Source organism: Orcinus orca, chromosome 16 (genome assembly GCF_937001465.1).
Source record: "Orcinus orca chromosome 16, mOrcOrc1.1, whole genome shotgun sequence".
Taxonomy (NCBI): domain Eukaryota; kingdom Metazoa; phylum Chordata; class Mammalia; order Artiodactyla; family Delphinidae; genus Orcinus; species Orcinus orca.
Window position 1 is genome coordinate 40,762,428 of NC_064574.1, and position 21,796 is coordinate 40,784,223.

Here is a 21,796-nt window from a genome sequence, read left to right on the forward strand (position 1 = left end):
TCCCTTGGGAGGGAAAGAGGAGAATGGAACTTAGGTCCAGTATTCCAGCTTTTGGTGGGATTGCCTGAGGTACTGATTTCTGTCTTGCCTGATACAGGGTGCTAATGGGGAACCAGCATACTTTCGATTCCCCAGGGGGCTTCTGAGAACAAAAGAGCTCATGGGATTGTTGCAGCATCAGAGAATTTATAGCATACTGCAGATGGCAGCCAGCACAACTCTGCACAATCAGGAGAAACAGCCCACCTCATGGCTTCTCCCTTGGGAAGGAAAGAGAAAAACAGAGTGGGAATTCTGACTTTTGAAGAGGGGTTGATGGAAGATTTGGCTTTCATCTCATCTGATTTGGAGCACTGACAGAAATGGAATGCTTTAGATGCTGGGGGCCTCTAAGCAAAAAAGAGAGCCTGGAGGCTTGTTGCAACACTAGAGAACCTGCAGTACCACAGAAGGCAGTACCACCAGAGACAGCAAGTGATTACAACCTCCTGAAAAAGAAACCTCTGTAATTGGGAAATTACAAACACAAATCCAGAGAAGACACATTCCCAGAAAATATTTGAGAGACCCCCAGAATCTCTACCTGTGTTTATTGGTGAAGGTCTTCCTCTGTATAAATCTAGTCCATAAAGACTGGGAAAGGTGGCTGTTTTCCCAAATGCATAAATCACAGCAAAAAATAACAAGGCAGATAAAGAAACAGGGAAATATGGCCCAACCAAAGGAATAAAATAAATCTTTAAAAATTACCCTAAAGAAATGGAGATTTACAAATTACCAGACAAATAATTCAAAACAATCATCTTAAGCTCAAAATGCTACAAGAAAACACATATAAACAACTAAATGAAATCAGCAAAATGATGCATGAACAAAATGAGAAAATCAACAAAGAGATAGAAACTATTAAAAAAATCTTACAGAAATTCTAGAGCTGAATACAATAATAGAATTGAAAATTTCACTAGAGACGTTCAACAACAGATTTAATCAAGCAGAAGAATCAGTGAACTTGAACACAAGTCATTTGAAATGATTGAGTTGGAGGAACATTAAAAAAAAGGAATTTAAAAAAGTGAAGAAAGCCTAAGGGACTTGAGGGACACAAAAAAACTGAACATTATACACATTATGGGAGCCACAGAAGACTGAGATAAAAAGGGGCAGAGAGCTTATTTTAATAAAATTTGGATGAAAACTTCCCAAACCTGAGAAAGGAAATAGGTATCTAAATTTAAGTTCAAAGAACTCCAAGTAGGGAGTCCACTCAAAGAGGCCAACACAAAGACACATTATAATCAAAACAAAGACATAGAGCACCAGATGCAGCAAGAGAAAGGAGACTTGTCATGTACAAGGAAGTTTCCATAAGATTATGAGCAGATATCTCAGCAGAAACATTACAGGTCAGAAGAGAGTGAAATGATATATTCAAAATGCTGAAAGAAAAAAGCTGTCAACCAAGAATACTGTATCTGGACAACCTAACCTTCAAAAATGAAGACAAAATATAGAACTTCCCAGATAAGCAAAAGATGAGGGAGTTCATCAACACTAGAGCTGCTTTACAAGAATTGCTAAAGGGAATCCAAGTTGAAATGAAAGGATGTTAGCCCGCAACACAAAAGCATACAAAAATATAAAGCTCTCTGGTAATAATAAATACATAGACAAACAAAGAATCATGTAATACCGTAATGGTGGTGGATAAGTCACTTTTAATTCTGGTAGAGAATTTAAAAGATAAAAGCATAAAAGATAACTGTAACTAAAAAACTATGTTAATTGATAACAAAATATAAAAAGAAGTGATTTGTGTCACTAATAACATAAAGTAGGAGGAGGGCAGAGTCTATGTGATTGAAGTTAAGTTGATATCAATTTATAATAGATTGTCATAACTATAAGACGTTTTATGTAATCTCCAGGGTAACTACAAGGAAAATACCTACAGAAGATGCACACAGAAAATGAGAAGGGAATCAAAGCATGCCATTACAAAAAAATAAATGAAAGACAAAGGAAGTCATCAAGAGAGGAAAAGAAGGACAAAATAACTATAAAACAAACAGAAAACAATGAACAAAATGGCAATAATGAGTCTTTCTCTTTAAGTAATTACTCTCAATTTTTATAGGGATTAAACTCCCCCAATTAAAAGACATAGAAGGCTCAATGGAAAAAAAACAAGATCCAACTTTATGCTGTCTACAGAAGACTTACCTTAGATATAAAAACAAACATAGGCTGAAAGTGAAAAAAATGGAAAAAGATATTCTATGCAAGCTGTAACCAAAAGAGAGGGATGATCACACTTAGAAAAAATAGACTTTAAATCAAAAACTGTCACAAGAGGCAAAGGGCATTATATAATGATAAAAGGGTCAATTCACCAGGAAGATATAACCATTATAAATGTATATGCACCTAACAGCAGAGCACCCAAATATATGAAGCAAACAATGACAGAATTGAAAGGAGAAATAGTGATAAAATAACAGTAGGAGATTTTAATTCCCCACTTTCAATAATGGATAGAACAACGAGACAGAAGATTAATAAAGAAACAGAGGAGTTGACCAACACCAAGGACTAATTAGACCTAATGGACATATAGCAAACACTCTACTCAACTACAGCTGAATGCATATTCTTCTGAAGATCACATAGAACATTCTCCAGGATAGATCATATGTTAGGCCACAAGACAAATATTAACAAATTTAAAAAGATTAAAATCATACCAAGTAACTTTTCTGACCACAGTGGAATGAAACTAGAAATCAATAGCAAAAAGAAAACTGGAAAATTCACAAATATGCACAAATTAAGCAACACACTCTTGAATAACAAATGGGTCAAAGAAAAATCACAGGAAAAATTAGAAAATATCTTGAGACAAATGAAAACTAAAAACACCATACCAAACTTAGGCAATGCAGCAAAAGCAGTACTAAGAGGAAGTTTATAGAGATAAAAATCTACTTTAAAAATCTCTCAAATTAACAACCTAACTTTATACCTCAAGCAACTAAAGAAAACAGAACAAATGAAGCCCGAAGTTAGTAGAAGGAGGGAAATAATAAAGAATAAAGGAAAAATAAACAAAAAAGAGAATAGAAAAACTGTAGAAAAATCAATGAAACTAAGAGCTAGTTTTTCAAAAGATCAGCAAAATTGACAAATGCTTAGTCTAAGAAAAAAAGACCCAAAACACAAAAATCAGAAATAACAGAGGGGACATTACAACTGATGCCACAGAAATGAAAAAGATAATAAGAGAGTAGTATGAAAAAATATACACCCCAAAATTGGATAATCTATAAGAAATGGATATATTTCTAGAAACACACAACTTATGAAGACTGAATCATGAAGAAATAAAAATCTAAACAGATCTATAACTAGTAAGGAGGTTAAATCAGTAATCAAAAACCTCCTACAAAGAACAGCCCAGGATCTGATGGCTTCACTGGAGAATTTTATCAAGCATTTAAAGAATAACACCAATCCTTCTCAAATTCTTCCCAAAAACCGAAGAGTAGAGAATACTTTCAAACTCATTTTATAAGGCCACCACTACGCTGATAATAAAGCCAGACAAGTATGCTACAAGAAAAGAAAACAACAGACCAAGATCCCTGATGTATATTGATGAAAAGAAAACCTTAACAAAGTACTAGCAAACAGAATTCAACAACACATTAAATGGATTGTACACCATGATCAAATGGGATTTATTCCTAGAATGCAAAGACAGTTCAGCATATAAAATAGATCAAAATATATACTGTTGGCCCACTGTATCTGGGGGGTTCTGCATCAACACACTCAAGCAACCACAGAACAAAAATATTTTTAAAATTCCAAAAATTTCCAAAAAGTAAAACTTAAATTTACTGTGCACTGGAAACTATTCACATAACATTTACATGGTAAGTAATCTAGAGATGATTTAAAGTATACAGGGGGATGTGTGTAGGCTATATGCAAATACTACATCATTCTATAGGGTGAGCCAAAGGTTAGTTCGGTTTTTTCATAAGATGGCTCTAGTAGCACTTAGTTGTCTTTAACTTTATTCCAAACAATTTTGTTAGATTGTATGTGACAGCTGTCATATCAGTGTGCATTTAAAAAAAGACAACAGGGCTTCCCTGGAGGCGCAGTGGTAGAGAGTCCGCCTGCCGATGCAGGGGACATGGGTTCGTGGCCTGGTCCGGGAAGATCCCACATGCCGTGGAGCGGCTAGGCCCGTGAGCCATGGCCGCTGAGCCTGCGTTTCCGGAGCCTGTGCTCTGCAACGGGAGAGGCCACAACAGTGAGAGGCCCGCGTACCGCAAAAAATAAATAAATATAAATAAATAAATAATAAAAAAAGACAACAAAACTGGTGAATTTTTGTATAGCCATTTTAATATTGAAGATGAAAGAAATAAAGCAACATTTTCAGCATTTTATGCTGTATTATTTCAAGAAAGGTAAAAATGCAACTGAAATGCACAAAAAGATTTGTGCACTGTATAGAGAAAGTGCTGTGACTGATTGAATATGTCAAAAGTGGTTTGCGAAGTTTCGTGCTGGAGATTTCTCACTGGATGAGGCTCCATGGTTGGGTAGGTCAGTTGAAGAGGATAGCGATCAAATCAAAGCAATAATTGAGAACGATCAATGTTACACCACGCAGGAGAGAGCTGACATACTCAAAATATACAAATCAAGTGCTGAAAATCATTTGCACCAGCTTGGTTATGTTCATTGCTTTAATGTTTGAGTTCCACATAATTTAAGCGAAAAAAACATTCTTGACCATGGTTCTGCATGTGATTCTCCACTGAAACATAATGAAAACGTTCCATTTTTAAAACAAATTGTGATGGACGATGAAAAGTGGATACTGTACAATAATGTGGAAGGGAAGAGATCGTGGGACAGCGAAATGAACCACCACCAGCCACACCAAAGGCCGATCTTCATCCAAAGAAGGTGATGTTGTGTATATGGTGGGATTGGAAGGGAGTCCTCTATTATGAGCTCCTTTCAGAAAACCAAACAATTAATTCCAACAAGTACTGCTACCAATGAGACCAATGGAAAACAGCACTCAATGAAAAGCGTCCAGAATTATTCAACAGAAAACACATAATCTTCCATCAGGATAATGCAAGACTGCCTGTTTCTTTGATGACCAGGCAAAAACTGTTACAGCTTGGCTGGGAAGTTCTGATTCATCTGCAGTATTCACCAAACACTGCACCTTCGGATCTCCGTTTATTTTGGTCTTTACAAAATTCTCTTAATGGAAAAAACTTCAATTCCCTAGAAGACTGTAAAAGGCACCTGGAACAGTTCTTTGCTCAAAAAGATAAAAAGTTTTGGGGCCCACTCTCCCAGCCCCTGACTTTCTCCCTTTCCCTCTCTGTCCTTCTCTCCCCCTTTTCCTCTCTTGCATTCTATGGAAGAAGCTTTGTTATGAGCAGCCCTAATAAGAGCTCCACATGGTAAGGAAATGAAGTCTCCTGCCAATGACCAGAGGATAGGATTCTGCCAGCAGCCTTCATTTGGGCTGCAACTCTTCCCAGAGTCTCCATCCTACTGGCCTACTATATCAGATTTTGTATTCACCAAGCCTCCACAATCATAGTCTTGGTGCTCCAGCCGGGTGTCAGGCCTGAGCCTCTGAGGTGGGAGAGCCGAGTTCCACCAGAGACCTCCCAGCCCCAAGTAATATCAAACCGTGAAAGCTCTCTCAGAGATCTCCAACTCAATACTAAGACACAGCTCCAATCAATGGCCAGAAAGCTACAGTGCTGGACAGCCCATGCCAGCACAACCTTACCCATTAGCAGAGAGGCTGCCGAAAATCATAAAAATTTCACAGACACCGCAAAACACACCACCGGATGCAGTCCTGCCCACCAGAAAGACAAGATCCATCCTCATCCACTAGAACACAGGCACCAGTCCCCTCCACCAGGAAGGCTACACAACCCACTGAACTAACCTTACCCACTGGGGACAGACACCAAAAAAACGGGAACTATGAGCCTGCAGCCTGAAGAAAGGAGACCCCAAACACAGTAAGTTAAGCAAAATGAGAAGACAGAGAAATACACAGCAGATGAAGGAGCAAGGTAAAAACCCACCAGACCAAACAAATGAAGACGAAATAGGCAGTCTAACTGAAAAATAATTCAGAGTAATGATCTAAAGATGATAAAAAATCTTGGAAATAGAATGGAGAAAATCCAAGAAACATTTAACAAGGACATAGAAGAACTAAACAGCAAACAAACAATGATGAACAACACAATAAATGAAACTAGAAATTCTCTAGAAGGAATCAATAGCAGAATAACTGATGCAGAAGAACGGATAAGTGACCTGTAAGATAAAAAACTGGAAATAACTACCACAGAGCAGAATAAAGCAAAAAGAATGAAGAGAATTGAGGACAGTCTCAGAGACCTCTGGGACAACATTAAATGCACCAACATTCGAATTATAGGGGTCCCAGAAGAAGAAGACAAAAAGAAAGGGACTGAGAAAATATTTGAAGGGAATATAGTTGAAAACTTCCCTAATATGGAAAAGGAAACAATCAAGTCCAGGAAGCACAGAGAGTCCCATACAGGATAAATCCAAGGAGAAACATGCCAAGACACATATGAATCAAACTAACAAAAATTAAATACAAAGCAAAAATATTAAAAGCAGCAAGGGAAAAGCAACAAATAACATACAAGGGAATCCCCATAAGGTTAACAGCAGATCTTTCAGCAGAAACTCTGCAAGCCAGAAGGGAGTGGCAGGACATATTTAAAGTGATGAAAGGGAAAATCCTACAACCAAGATTACTCTACCCAGCAAGGATCTCATTCAGATTTGACGGAGAAATTAAAACCTTTACAGACAAGCAAAAGCTAAGAGAATTCAGCACCACCAAACCAGCTTTACAACAAATGCTAAAGGAACTTCTCTAGGCAGGAAACACAAGAGAAGGAAAAGACCTACAATAATAAACCCCAAACAATTAAGAAAATGGTAATAGGAACATACATATCAATAATTACCTTAAATGTAAATGGATTAAATGCTCCAACCAAAAGACATAGACTGGCTGAGTGGATACAAAAACAAGACCTGTATATATGCTGTCTACAAGAGACCCACTTCAGACCTAGGGACACATACAGACTGAAAGTGAGGGGTTAGAAAAAGATATTGAATGCAAATGGAAATCAAAAGAAAGCTGGAGTAGCAATTCTCATATCAGGCAAAATAGACTTTAAAATAAAGACTATTAGAAGAGACAAAGAAGGACACTACATAATGATCAAGGGATCAGTCCAAGAAGAAGATATAACAATTGTAAATATTTATGCACCCAACATAGGAACACCTCAATACATAAGGCAAATGCTAACAGCCATAAAAGGGGAAATCGACAGTAACACAATCATAGTAGGGGACTTTAACACCCCACTTTCACCAATGGACAGATCATTCAAAATGAAAATAAATAAGGAAACACAAGCTTTAGCTGATACATTAAACAAGGTGGACTTAATTGATATTAATAGGACATTCCATCCCAAAACAACAGAATACACTTTCTTCTCAAGTGCTCATGGAACATTCTCCAGGATAGACCATATCTTGGGTCACAAATCAAGCCTTGGTAAATTTGAAATCATATCAAGTATCTTTTCCAACCACAACGCTATAAGACTAGATATCAATTACAGGAAAATATGTGTTAAAAATACAAACACATGGAGGCCTAACAATACACTAATAAATAACCAAGAGATCACTGAAGAAATCAAAGAGGAAATCAAAAAATACCTAGAAACAAATGACAATGAAATCACGACCACCCAGAACATATGGGATGCAGCAAAAGCAGGTTTAAGAGGGAAGTTTATGGCAATACAATCCTACAACGAGAAACAAGAAACATCTCAAATAAACAACCTAACCTTACACCTAAAGCAATTAGAGAAAGAAAACCCCAAAGTTAGCAGAAGGAAAGAAATCATAAAGATCAGATCAGAAATAAGTGAAAAAGAAATGAAGGAAACAGTACCTAAGATCAATAAAACTAAAAGCTGGGTCTTTGAGAAGATAAACAAAATTGATAAACCACTAGCCAGACTCATCAAGGAAAAAAAAGGGAGAAGACTCAAGTCAACAGAATTAGAAATGAAAAAGAAGTAACAACTGACACTGCAGAAATACAAAGGATCATGAGAGATTACTACAGGCAACTATATGCCAATAAAAGGGACAACCTGGAAGGAATGGACAAACACTTAGAAAAGCATAACCTTCCAAAACTGAAACAGGAAGAAATAGAAAATATAAACAGACCAAATACAAGCACTGAAATTGAAACTGTGATTAAAAATTTTCCAACAAACAAAAGCCCAGGACCAGAGGGCTTCACAGGCAAATTCTATCAAACATTTAGGGAAGAGGTAACACCTATCCTTCTCAAACTCTTCCAAAATATAGCAGAGGGAGGAACACTTCCAAACTCATTCTACGAGGCCACCATCACCCTAATACCAAAACCAGACAAAGATGTCCCAAAAAAGAAAACTACAGACCAATATCACTGATGAACATAGATTCAAAATTCCTCAACAAAAAACTAGCAAACAGAAGCCAACAGCACATTAGAAGGATCATACACCATGTTCAAGTGAGGATATCCCAAGAATGCAAGGATTCTTCAATATACACAAAACAATCAATGTGATAAAGCATATTAACAAATTGAAGGAGAAAAACCATTTGATCATCTCAATAGATGCAGAAAAAGCTGTTGACAAATTCAACACCCATTTATGATAAATACCCTCCAGAAAGTAGGCATAGAGGGAACTTACCTCAACATAATAAAAGCCATATATGACAAACCCACAGCCAACATTTTTCTCAATGGTGAAAAACTGAAACCATTTCCACTAAGATCAGGAACAAGACAAGGATGTCCACTCTTACCACTATTATTCAACATAGTTTTGGAAGTTTTAGCCACAGCACTCAGAGAAGAAAAAGAAATAACAGGAATCCAAATTAGAAAAAAAGAAGTAAAACTGTCACTGTTTGCAGATGACATGATACTATACATAGAGAATCCCAAAGATGCTACCAGAAAGCTACTAGAGCTAATCAATGAATATGTAAAGTAGCAGGATATAAAGCTAATGCACAGAAATCTCTTGCATTCCTATACACTAATGATGAAAAATCTGAAAGAGAAATTAAAGAAATACTCCCATTTACCACTGCAACAAAAATAATAAAATACCTAGGAATAAACCTACATAAGGGGAGAAAAGACCTGTATGCAGAAAACTGTAAGACACTGATGAGAGAAATTAAAGATGATACAAACAGACAGAGAGATAAACCATGTTCTTGGATTGGAAGAATCAACATTGTGAAAATGACTATACATCCCAAAGCAATCCCTACCAAACTACCAATGGCATTTTTCATTGAACTAGAACAAAAAATTTCACAAATTGTATGGAAACACAAAAGACCCCGAATAGCCAAAGCAATCCTTTTTTTTTTTTTTTTTTGCGGTATGCGGGCCTCTCACTGTTGTGGCCTCTCCCGCTGCAGAGCACAGGCTCCACAAGCGCAGGCTCAGCGGCCATGGCTCACGGGCCCAGCCACTCCATGGCATGTGGGATGTTCCCAGACCGGGACACGAACCCGTGTCCCCTGCATCAGCAGGCGGACCCCCAACCACCGCGCCACCAGGGAAGCCTGCCAGAGCAATCTTGAGAAAGAAAAATGGAGCTGGAGGAATCAGTCTCCCAGACTTCAGACTATACTACAAAGCTACAGTAATCAAGACAGTATGGTACTGTCACAAAAACAGAAATATAGATAAATGGAACAGGATAGAAAGCCCAGAGATAAACCCACACACATATGGTCAGCTTATTTTTGATAAAGGAGGCAAGAATATACAATGGAGAAACGACAACCTGTTCAATAAGTCGTGCTGGGAAAACTGGATAGCTACATTTAAAAGAATGAAATTAGAACACTCCCTAACACCATACAGAAAAATAAACTCCAAATGGATTAAAGACCTAAATGTAAGGCCAGACACTATAAACCTCTTAGAGGAAAACATAGGCAGAACACTCTATGACATAAATCACAGCAAGATCCTTTTTGACCCACCTCCTAGAGAAATGGAAATAAAAACAAAAATAAACAAATGCGACCTAATGAAACTTAAAAGCTTTTGCACAGGAAAGAAAACCATAAACAAGACCAAAAGACAACCCTCAGAATGGGAGAAAATATTTGCAAACGAAGCAACTGACAAAGGATTAACCTCCAAAATATACAGGCAACTCATGCAGCTCAATATCAAAAAAAAAACAACCCAATCCAAAAATGGGCAGAAGACCTAAACAGACATTTTTCCAAAGACGATATACAGATTTCAACAAACACATGAAAGAATGCTCAACATCACTAATCATTAGAGAAATGCAAATCAAAACTACAATGAGGTATCACCTCACACCAGTCAGAATGGCCATCATCAAAAAATCTACAAACAATAAGTGCTGGAGAGGGTGTGGAGAAAAAGGAATCCTCTTGCACTGTTGGTGGGAATGTAAATTGATACAGCCACTATGGAGAACAGTATGGAGGTTCCTTAAAAAACTAAAAATAGACCTCCCATATGACCCAGCGATCCCACTACCGGGCATATACCCTGAGAAAACCATAACTCAAAAAGATTCATGTACCACAATGTTCATTTTTTAAAAAGCCAGGACATGGAAGCAACCTAAGTGTTCATCAACAGATGAATGGATAAAGAAGATGTGGCACATATATACAATGGAATATTACTCAGCCATAAAAAGAAACAAAATTGAGTTTTTTGTAGTGAGGTGGATGGACCTAGAGTGTGTCATACAGAGTGAAGTAAGTCAGAAAGAGAAAAACAAATACCATATGCTAACCATATATATGGTATCTTAGAAAAGAAAAAAAAATGGTTCTCAAGAACCTAGGGACAGGACAGGAATAAAGACGCAGACGTAGAGAATGACTTGAGCAGACAGGGAAGGGGAATGGTAAGCTGGGACGAAGTGAGAGAGTGGCATGGACATATATACACTACCAAATGTAAAATAGATAGCTAGTGGGAAGCAGCCACTTAGCACAGGGAGAGCAGCTCGGTGCTTTTTATCCACCTAGAGGGGTGGAATAGGAAGGGTGGGAGGCAGACGCAAGAGGGAGAAGATATGGGGATATATGTATATGTATAGCTGATTCACTTTGTTATAGAGCAGAAACTAAGACACCATTGTAAAGCAATTATGGTCTCAAAAAGATGTTAAAAATATTTTGGGAAGATGGAATTATGAAAAATGACAGAAGGTAGTGGAACAAAAGGGTGAATACGTTTTTCAGTAAAGTTCTTGGTGAAAATGAAAAATGTGTGTTTTATTTTTACTTAGAAAACTGAAGGCACATTTTGTCCCACCCAATATAATGTATGTGACCATATGTGGATTTCTGGTATCAGTAGGGGTGTCCTGGAACCGATCCCCTATGGATCCCAAGGGCCTACTGTACCACATTGACAAAATCAAAGAGAAAAATATGAGCATTTCAATTGATGCAGAAAGAGCATTTGACATAATTCAACACCTTTTTTAATAAAAACACTAAACAAATTAGGAATAGAGGAAAATTACTTCAGCATAATAATTACCATGTATAAAAAGCCCATAGCAAATATCATATGTAATGGTGAAAAACTGAAAGCTTTCCCTTTAAGATTAGGAACAAGGCAAGGAGATGTACTCTCATCACTGCTATTCACCATGGTACTGGAAATTCTAGCTAGAGGAGTTAGGCAAGAAAAAAAAAAAAAGACCTCTAAATTGGAAAGGATAAGTAAAATAAACTTTGTTCACAAATGACATAATCTTATATGTAGAAAACCCTAATGATTTCACAAAAATCTGCTAAAACTAATAAATTCAGCAAAGTTGCAGGATACAAAATCAACACAAAAAACGAATAGCTTTTCTATACATTAACAATCAACATTTAGAAAAGGAATTTAACTGTCCATTTTACAATAGCATCAAAAAGAATAAATACTTAGGAATAAACTAACCAAGGAGGTGAAAGACTTGTACACTGAAAACTATAAAACAATGCTGAAAAAAATTTAAAAAGACATAAATAAATGGAAAATACCCTATGCTTATGTACTGGAAGACCTAATATTGTTAGAATGTACCCAGAGAGATTACAGATTCAGTGCAACCTCTATCAAAGTCTCAATGTCATTTTTGCACAAATAGAAACAACCATCCTAAAATTTATATAAAATCTCATATGGAAACTCACAAAATAGTTGATCTGTCTTGAGGGAAAAAACCCCAAAGCTAGATGCTTACAGTAATTCAAAACCCTGTAGTACTGGCATAAAGACAGACATATAGAGCAATGGAACAGTGTAGAGAGACCAGAATAAACCGTCATATATATGGTCAAGTGATTTTCAACAAGGATGCCAAGGCATCAGGTGCTTCTGAGAAAAGTACAATCTGCCCTTTAAATTCTGAATGTTTGTGTCTTTGTTCCAGTTACTATGGCTGTGTAACAAATTAACCGGAAACTTGGTGGCATAAAATGACCATTTATTATGCTAAGGGTTCAGTGGGTCAGGAATTTGGTCAAGGTAGAGTGGGGATGGCTTTTCTCTGATCCATGATATGGGGGTCTTAGTTGGAAGACTCAAAGGCTAGGGATGCAATAATCTGAATGCTGTTTCACTCACACGTCTGGCAGTTGATTCTAGCTGTTTGTTGAGACCTTAGCAGAGACCAATGGCCAGAACAGCAATATGTGGCCTCTCCTATTGTATGAGCTTCCTCACAGCATGGTAGCTGGGTTCCAGGAGTGAGCATCCTGAGAGAGAGGGAGCCAGGCAGAGCTATATCCTTTTTATGACTTAGCCTTCAAAGTGATGTAGCAATACTTACAGCAAACTCTATTGTTTGAAGTAGCCACAAGCCCACCTGCATACAAGCAAATGGAAAGTAGACTCAACTTTTTGATGATGTTGATTAGGGGTCTGAAATAGCATGTGGACTGGAAATATTACTGTGGCCATTTTGGGGGGAAAATGCCATACTGCTCAACAAAAACCAGAAGGGTGTGGAGATATTCCACTTCCTCTTAGTTATTAATCTTCAAGTCTAACACCTATTCCATCTGTGTATTCTTCGAATATGAAAAAGTAAATAAAGTAATATAAAAAACCCATGATCCATCACCCAATCATTATCCATTGTCAATTTGCCCAATCTGCCTTCACTGATATCCACACTGATTTTCTCTGGCCATCCAGCTTATTTTGAAGTAAATCTTGGACAATATATATTTCATCTGTAAATATTTCAGTATGTGCCTCTAAAAGAAAGAACCTTTAAAAAACAAAATCATGGGGCTTCCCTGGTGGCGCAGTGGTTGAGAGTCCGCCTGCGGATGCAGGGGACACGGGTTCGTGCCCCGTGTCCGGGAAGATCCCACATGCTGCGGAGCCGCTGGGCCCGTGAGCCATGATCGCTGAGCCTGCGCGTCCGGAGCCTGTGTGCCGCAGTGGGAAAGGCCAGCATACCGCAAAAAAAAAAAAATCATAATATCATTATTCACTGAAAACATTAATATAAATTTGTTAATATCATTAGTCAGTGTCTATATCTACCCAACTGCCTTATAAATGTTCTTTATTTTTCTTTTAACTTTTTCTTTTCTTTTTTTAACGGTTTGTTTGAATTGGGATCCAGATATGGCCAATACATTGCAACTGAGTGGGAAGTCTCAAGTCTTTTTTAATATCTAAGTTTCTTATCCATCTCTTTTCTCCTTGTAATTTTTCGTTGTTGTTGAAAAAACCAGTCACTTCTCCTATAGAGTTATACTTAGCCTGGATTTTGTTGATCACAATACTGTATTTTCTACAGGCTGGCAGTCAGATTTAGAGGCTTGATCAAACTTAGGTGTAATGTGTTTGGCAAGACTGTCTCATAGGAAGTGTTATGTATTTCCATCAGGAGGTATATAGTTTCTTGTCTCTACTTTGTGATGTTAGCAGCCAGTAATGACCACTGCATAGTTCCATTGACTTATTAGGGGTGGCAAAAAGATACCATTCTAATTCTGTCTTTCCTTCCTTATTTATTAGCTGGAATAATTTTATAAAGAAAAACTTTCTTTGGTCTCCTATATTCTGAGATATAGTTTGTGAAGAATAGTCAATAAATGTTTGAACCTGTCTGTTTATCAGTTTTCAAAATAATGAGAGTTGGTTCTCTAACATCCTCCAAAGTGACTAAAGAGTGTTGTTCCGGGCTTCCCTGGTGGCACAGTGGTTGAGAATATGCCTGTCAATGCAGGGGACACGGGCTCGAGCCCTGGTCCAGGAGGATCCCACATGCCGTGGAGCAACTAGACCCGTGAGCCACAACTACTGAGCCTGCGCGTCTGGAGCCTGTGCTCCGCAACAAGAGAGGCCGCGGTAGTGAGAGGCCCGCGCACCACGATGAAGAGTGGCCCCTGCTTGCCGCAAGTGGAGAAAGCCCTCGCACAGAAACGAAGACCCAACACAGCCAAAAATAAATATAAAAAAAATAAGTTAAAAAAAAAGAGTGTTGTTTCTAAGTATCATTATGAACTAATGGATTTAAGTACATTTGAGGTAATTTCAGTCCATTGTGGTCATTATTCATCTTCGTGCTCAATTGTTCCATCTTTAGTAATTCATGCTTGTTTGAGCTGCCGGACCAGGGATTGAATCCAGGCCACCGCAGTGAAAGTGCCAAGTCTTAATCACTGGACCACCAGGGAATTCTCAATCCTAGTATTTTCTTACAGTGTCCTTGCCATCAAGTAGGATAAGATGTTTCAACATCATCTTGTATATTTCTTGCCCCATACCCAGAATTTGACATTTTCCAAAGATTCTGCTTTCTTTTCAGTGGGAGAGGACTTCTGTTGTTAAGCATAATTCCTTTTGGGGGGGAGAGTTAATATCTAAATTTAACTTTTTATATATTTGTTATCAAATTAAGAGATGTATATGTATTAAAAATTAAAATTCCAATATTTCTGAGGGCTTAAAATACAAATATCAATGTCCTGCTCCTTTTTAGGCTACTCCTTATTTGTCTCCTCAGAGATAACCACTTTTAATTATTTTAGTTGTTTTCTTCTAATAATTACCACCATTAGGACTCCTGATAAGTTGCTACTACTTGCTGTTAATTTATGTATTTTGCACATTAGCTATAGATTTGCTAGATGATAGATGATGATTTAGGTCATCTACATCACTTTATTTTTTCTCCTTCCTCCTCTTCTCAATAGAGTCATAACACTATTTTTTGTCAGAACATAATTGTAATAGTCTGTTTTGGTGTTCCTAATATTTTCAAGTTGCTACTCATTTGTAGCTTTATTATTCCTATCACCATTTTTACAAGTTCATTCTACACTCTTATGCAAATCATGGGTAATATGCCTTTCTTTCTATGCTTCAAATTAAAAACAATTTCGTATTAGCCATTCAGCTTAATAGCTGATGGAATATTTGAAGAGCACAGGGTCATAGGCAGCGTCCTGAGGCAGATTACCAGACTTGCTTTCACCTTGGCATCAACCTATTAGTCTATACTTTTTATTTACCATTATCAAAGCCCACGTTTCTACTTTTTCATCTAGCTCATGAGAACATGATGCAAGACTTTGTTAAATGTCTTCCTAAAGTCAAGATACAACAAGGTCTGATAATTCCATCAAAACAGAAAATGAATAATTTCTTAAACTTTTTATTAAAATTTCAAGGATAAAGAACAATCTTACTTTTTAAACTAGGGAATTGACTGCAGAGTTCAGTTCTTAAAAGCATAATAGCTCTAACATGTGGTTTATAATTTGTAATCTACTTAATCCATAAACTAAAAAAATATCTAAGATTCTGCCAATTCCTCTTTAGTCTCAAAGGCTCCCTTTTCAGGAAAGTTGATCATGAAGGCTGTTATTACAAATGGAAAGTGGAATCCTGGTACTCCTCTAACCCTTGTAGTTATATTTTAAATGGCTAAATTGGCTCCTTGTAAAAATACCTTTAGCCAATATTATTGGCTAAATAATTTATTTTTCTTGCAACTCTTAGCAATTTTTGATTCTGCTCCATTTAGAATCTTGTTTATGTAGAAACTTTGATAATATACAAATATACTGACCTTTATATAAGAAAATGAAGATATGTTCTATTCAGTTGAGCTTGTATTATAAGATGCTTTCACCAACAGTGTATCATTTTGTGCAGAGCCTACCACACTTTTTGGCCTGATTCTCTTGGAGAAGATTGTGAGGTCGTGAAGTTGTGTAGTGGATTGTGTGGGAGTTAATTTCCATCCTGTGATTGGAATGGAGAGCTTTCTCTGTATAAAACTCATTCTATAAAGGGCTAAAACCATGATTTTCCCAGCCTCAAATAAATCAACTCAAAGAGAATGCTTCCTCTCTCTTTAGCAGAAAAATAACAATGGATGATCTTGAATTAATTCTCTGGAGGGCTTAACTTTTTTTTTTTTTTTTCCCCCACTGCTTAAAGCATGGCAGGCAGGAAGACAAAAGATGTTATGGGCTGTCATGTAGTAAATATGCCAATTATAGTCAGGGCTGTCCTGTTTCTTTACACTTAGGCATTGTTAACTAACAGCTTTACAGTAGTCAGTTTTTGGTCTTTGGTTTTTTCTGAGATAAGGCTGAGGTGAAATGAAATGGATTATAGAATGATTAAATCTTTTTTTTAATTAATTTTATTTTTGGCTGTGTTGGGTCTTTGTTGCTGCACACGGGCTTTTCTCTAGTTGCAGCGAGCGGGAGCTACTCTTTGTTGCCGTGCGTGGGCTTCTCATTGCGGTGGCTTCTCTTGTTGCAGAGCACGGGCTCTAGGTGCGTGGGCTTCAGTAGTTGTGGCACGCGGGCTCAGTAGTTGTGGCTCGCAGGCTCTAGAGTGCAGGCTCAGTAGTTGTGGCGCATGGGCTTAGTTGCTCTGCAGCATGTGGGACCTTCCCGGACCAGGGCTCGAACCCGTGTCCCCTGCATTGGCAGGCGGATTCTTAACCACTGTGCCACCAGGGAAGCCCTAGAATGATTAAATCTTAATCCAGAAAAAAAATGCTGTGGTTTGAAGAGAAGCTACACTATAGTGATGACATCAATGATACTTTCAGTGGTTTTAAAATGTCAAGCTCTGCAAATTAAATTTGTTTATAAGACCCTGAACTCAACCATTGTGCTGTGTTATAGTCACTGGGATTTGAGTGGAAAGAGTTAAGTGTGCAGGATATTTTAGTATATTTCAAAGCAAATTACTCAGGTTCCATAATAACAACTTAAAAATTAAATGCTCCTCCTTTTTCTCTTTATATAAGGAATTATTAAAGAGAAAAAAATTAAGCATTTAATTATTATAATTGTTCTACGGGGCTTGAAAGCATCTGTAGTCATTACTTTTAGCTCAAATTGCATGCCAAACAGAAGTGTGAATCAACCCTGATGGAAAACTCAGATCCTTTTTGCACCCTTAATACAAAAAGATGATTAACGTCAAAAAGAAATGCTCTACACAGGTAATCCTAGAATTATCAAAGCGAGTATTTGATACTAAAAATGATTTTTTTCAGTAGTAGCACAGTGCTAATAATCATTACAGTGATTAAGTTAATTTTAAGGTGATACAATGTGAATGATCCATTTTTTTTTAATTTTTAAATTTTATTTTATTTATTCTTTTATACAGCAGGTTCTTATTAGTTAGCCATTTATGATCCATTTCTTGATTCTCAAAGCAAATGAGGTTTAAACCCTACCTTCTTATTTGGCAAATTAACAGACAAATTTTCTGTTGAAACAGTTCATCAGTATCAAGAAAAGAATGAGTCTTTCTGATTCTGAATCTCTGCTTCCTTAAATGAGGATCAGAGAAATAAAAAATATATAATTTATCTACCTCCAGCTGGTATACTACAATATCTTATGACATCCTCTAAAATATGGCTTTTTTTTGTTTGTTCTTTCCTCAATTTTTACCATTTTCATGAAGACTACACCATTAGTGAATAGTTTTCATTATTTGGAAGGTACAGATTCTTTGCAAATCAATTCAATGGAGTCTGTTCACAATCTTATTTGTTTTTATTGCCCTTATCAGGATTTCTTTTAGTTTATTTGGATTTTTTGTGATGAACCATTCAAGGTGCATGAAAAGAAATAAGTATGCCTCTTTTCCTCCATCCAGCTTTCCTTTTATACATAGCCTGAAACTGCATTTCTTCCCCCACCCCCTCAATGCCTGCATGAATATGAGTTCATATCTTTTTTGTTTTCTTTGTTAAATCAGGTCTCTACTAGCCCTCTGGCACTCCAGGCTTCTCCCATCTATAACATTTCAGTATTTCCAATTGTTCTTACCCTTTTCCCCCAGAGATAGGTGTCTTCATTCTCATTTTCTCTCTCTCTTTATGTCTATCTCTCTCACTCTCTTTCATTATCATTCTCAGTATACATTTCAGCTTGTTCAGCCACATTTCTGTTGCTACATTGTCCTTGCAGTTCCCAGCAATATTTCCTACCAGTGCAGCTGGATTCCTGTATCAGGCTGGCACAAACAGCCTGAGAAGAAAGGTGGTCACCTGGCCAGTCCTGTTAAAGAGCTGTGATCAATATGGCACGTGGCCAGCCTTGTCGCAGCAACCAGCCATCAAACAAAGCATTGTTTGTACCATGGAATATCTTTAATTGTTCTTTGTATCAGGAGATAATTCAACTGCAAGAGGACTTTCTATCAGAAACAGATTTTCCTATAGTGATGACAGGGATGATAGTTAATTTCAGAATAGAATCCAGCTGTAGCACTGGAACAGGGTCCTGTAAGCTCCCTGCCCATCCAGATAACACTTTGGCTGGAAGATCACGGGGAGCTGAAGGGAGGAGGGGGAAGTCCAAGTGAAGAATACGGGTGTTCAGGTTGTCAGGAAGAGCATAAGAGGAGCTTGGGGCAGAGACTTTTTCCAACCACTGTTGTAGCATTTCAATAAACAGTGTGGCTGAATTTTGCATATCAGGTCAATGTCAGCCTTTCAGGTGATAAGTCTGTCCTCACCCACATTTTGTCTTCTTGTCCTCTTGAGACCAAACACACATAAATAGACAGGAGGTCTGGGGCCATGCGATAGAACGATTCTAACTAGAGTATGTGGAGTGAAACTCTGACTTCAGCTTTAAAATCCATATGTTTTATGTATCAATTATGTTAATTTGGAATTTTTTTTTCTGAAAATAGTACTTTGACCCTTGCATCAAATACTTTATTCAAATATAGACAAATCCTTCATGTTGCCTGTATCCAATATTCTAGACTGGGAGCAAATGTCGCTTCTTCCTTGTAGCCTTCCCTACCTGCCTCAGGCAAAACCAGTCAGACACTTTTCTGTGCACTTTATACACACCTTAATTCTAGTCCACCTAAATTATGCTGAAATTATTTGTTTATATTTTTGCTTATATTTATATAAACATATTTATATAAATATATTTATATATTTGTTTATATTTCAGATTGGCCCATAAGGTCTTTGGCCTATTGATCTTTTTCTCCCCATCAACAGGATTATCTGTGGTACATAGTAAGTGTCCAAGAAACAACTGTTGACTTAATTAATTAATTAATATACCCACTAACAGAAAAAGCACATATTCACTAGTTTAGAAAGGAATTAGGTGACATTATTTGTTGTGGTGGTCATGATGGTAACATTTGGTCTGTTTTGGAACTTTATATTTTTGATTAACCAAATATGGGATATATTCACAGGGAAAGATATCTCTGATGTATTATTAAGTGAGTAAAGAGCAGATTAAGAAACAGCAATTAAAGTATGTCTCATTTTTGTAAAAATTTTCTACATACTTATAGGAAAAATTCTGGAAGAATAATAGTAAGAGTAATAATTGCATTTATATCTTTTATGATGAATGATTATAAAGTTCCAGGTATGGAATTAAGTGCCTTCACACATTATTTTAATCCTCACAACTCCATTAATTCATTCATCATGAATTAATTCAGCATTCAACTAATATTCTTTGTCCCAGGCACTGCACTAAATTTTTAGAGATATAGCAGTGAACCAGATAGACATAGAACCTGGTGTTTTATCATTATCCTAACTCTACAGGTGAAAGTTAGAGAGGTTATCCCACCCATTAGAGTTCCTCTTGTCCAACTTCTGGTTCAAATAAATATGCAGGCTCACAAGACTCCCACAGGCTACACATGCCACCAGTTTCTTCAGGTAGATGTAGCACAGGAATCACAGTTTGCCAGCAGGGCAGCATCAGGCCTCCTTTCCGTGGGAGTCCTTGCAGCAGGTCACATAGTCCTCCAGCAGCCCTCATCTTTGGTCCCTCAGCTGACTCAGACACAAGGGGATGAGATCCCCTGTTGCACATTGGGTGGTGCAACAGGCAACCTGACATAAAAGCCTCATATTCCCCCTGTAACAACTCCATAGGCATAGTGTCCAGGATTCCGGTAAGAATCATCACCACCATCAGGTATTTATAGTTCATGACAGTTTCTCCCAGTCCAAAGGTAGTTTACCAAGTAGAGGTCATTTCAACAATAAGCAATACTATCTAGAAACATAGTTAACATTTCACTCCTATCATATTACCAGGGAAACAGAAGTAGAGAGTGAACCAAAGGTCAAATTCTCATGCAGAAGAAGGGGAAAGGGTTTTGTTAAGTAGTTATCCAATAAGTAAGTGGTAGAGTGCATTTGAACTTAGATCTGCCTGACTCCAAAGCTTAGCTTCTACACTTTACTGGATGGAAACAAAAATGATCTATGGGAAAAGATTTTAGACAACTTTTAGTGTCTTCCTCATAATTTCTGAATTCGCCGGTTTTTCTTGTAATCAGCATAAATTTCTTTTGTGATCAGAAAGAAATGTTTTCATTAAGAAGACCAGCAAAGGGCTTCCTTGGTGGCGCAGTGGTTGAGAATCTGCCTGCTAATGCAGGGGACACGGGTTCGAGCCCTGGTCTGGGAAGATCCCACATGCTGCGGAGCAACTAGGCCCGTGAGCCACAACTACTGAGCCTGCGTGTCTGGAGCTTGTGCTCCGCAACAAGAGAGGCCACGATAGTGAGAGGCCCACGCGCTGCAATGAAGAGTGGCCCCCGCTTGCCACAACTAGAGAAAGCCCTTGCACTGAAACAAAGACCCAACACAGCAAAAATAAATAAATAAATTACTAAAACTCCTACCCCCAACATCTAAAAAAAAAAAAAGCGCGACCAGCAACATGAAAACATACTTTTGCTATAGCATTAAGTGAAAGCAGCCAGAAACAAAATGATACATCATAATCATAATACATGTGATTATGATGATATTTTTAAAAGAAAGATGCACAGAGGAAGACGCCAAACAGAAATACAAAGCAGTCCTAACAGTAGTATAGTCAGGATGTTTGGCTTGTGAAGGGCTTTTTTTTTTTTTTTCCTGTTTTCCAGATTTTCTATGAAATGCTTATGTTATTCTTGGAATAAAGTGAAATACACATATTAAAATAGAAAAGGAAATATATATAGCTTATAAAATACTTGAAGTGTAAAAACCAGGCATCCTAAGGTAGGAGATTT

General features: G+C 37.3%; 1 protein-coding gene across 2 annotated transcripts in view; it reads right to left on the reverse strand.

The window, feature by feature from the left end:
* SEL1L2 (SEL1L2 adaptor subunit of ERAD E3 ligase) overlaps window positions 1-21,796 on the reverse strand; it is a 115,747-nt gene that overhangs the window by 34,738 nt on the left and 59,213 nt on the right. The gene's annotated exons all lie outside the window — the stretch shown is intronic.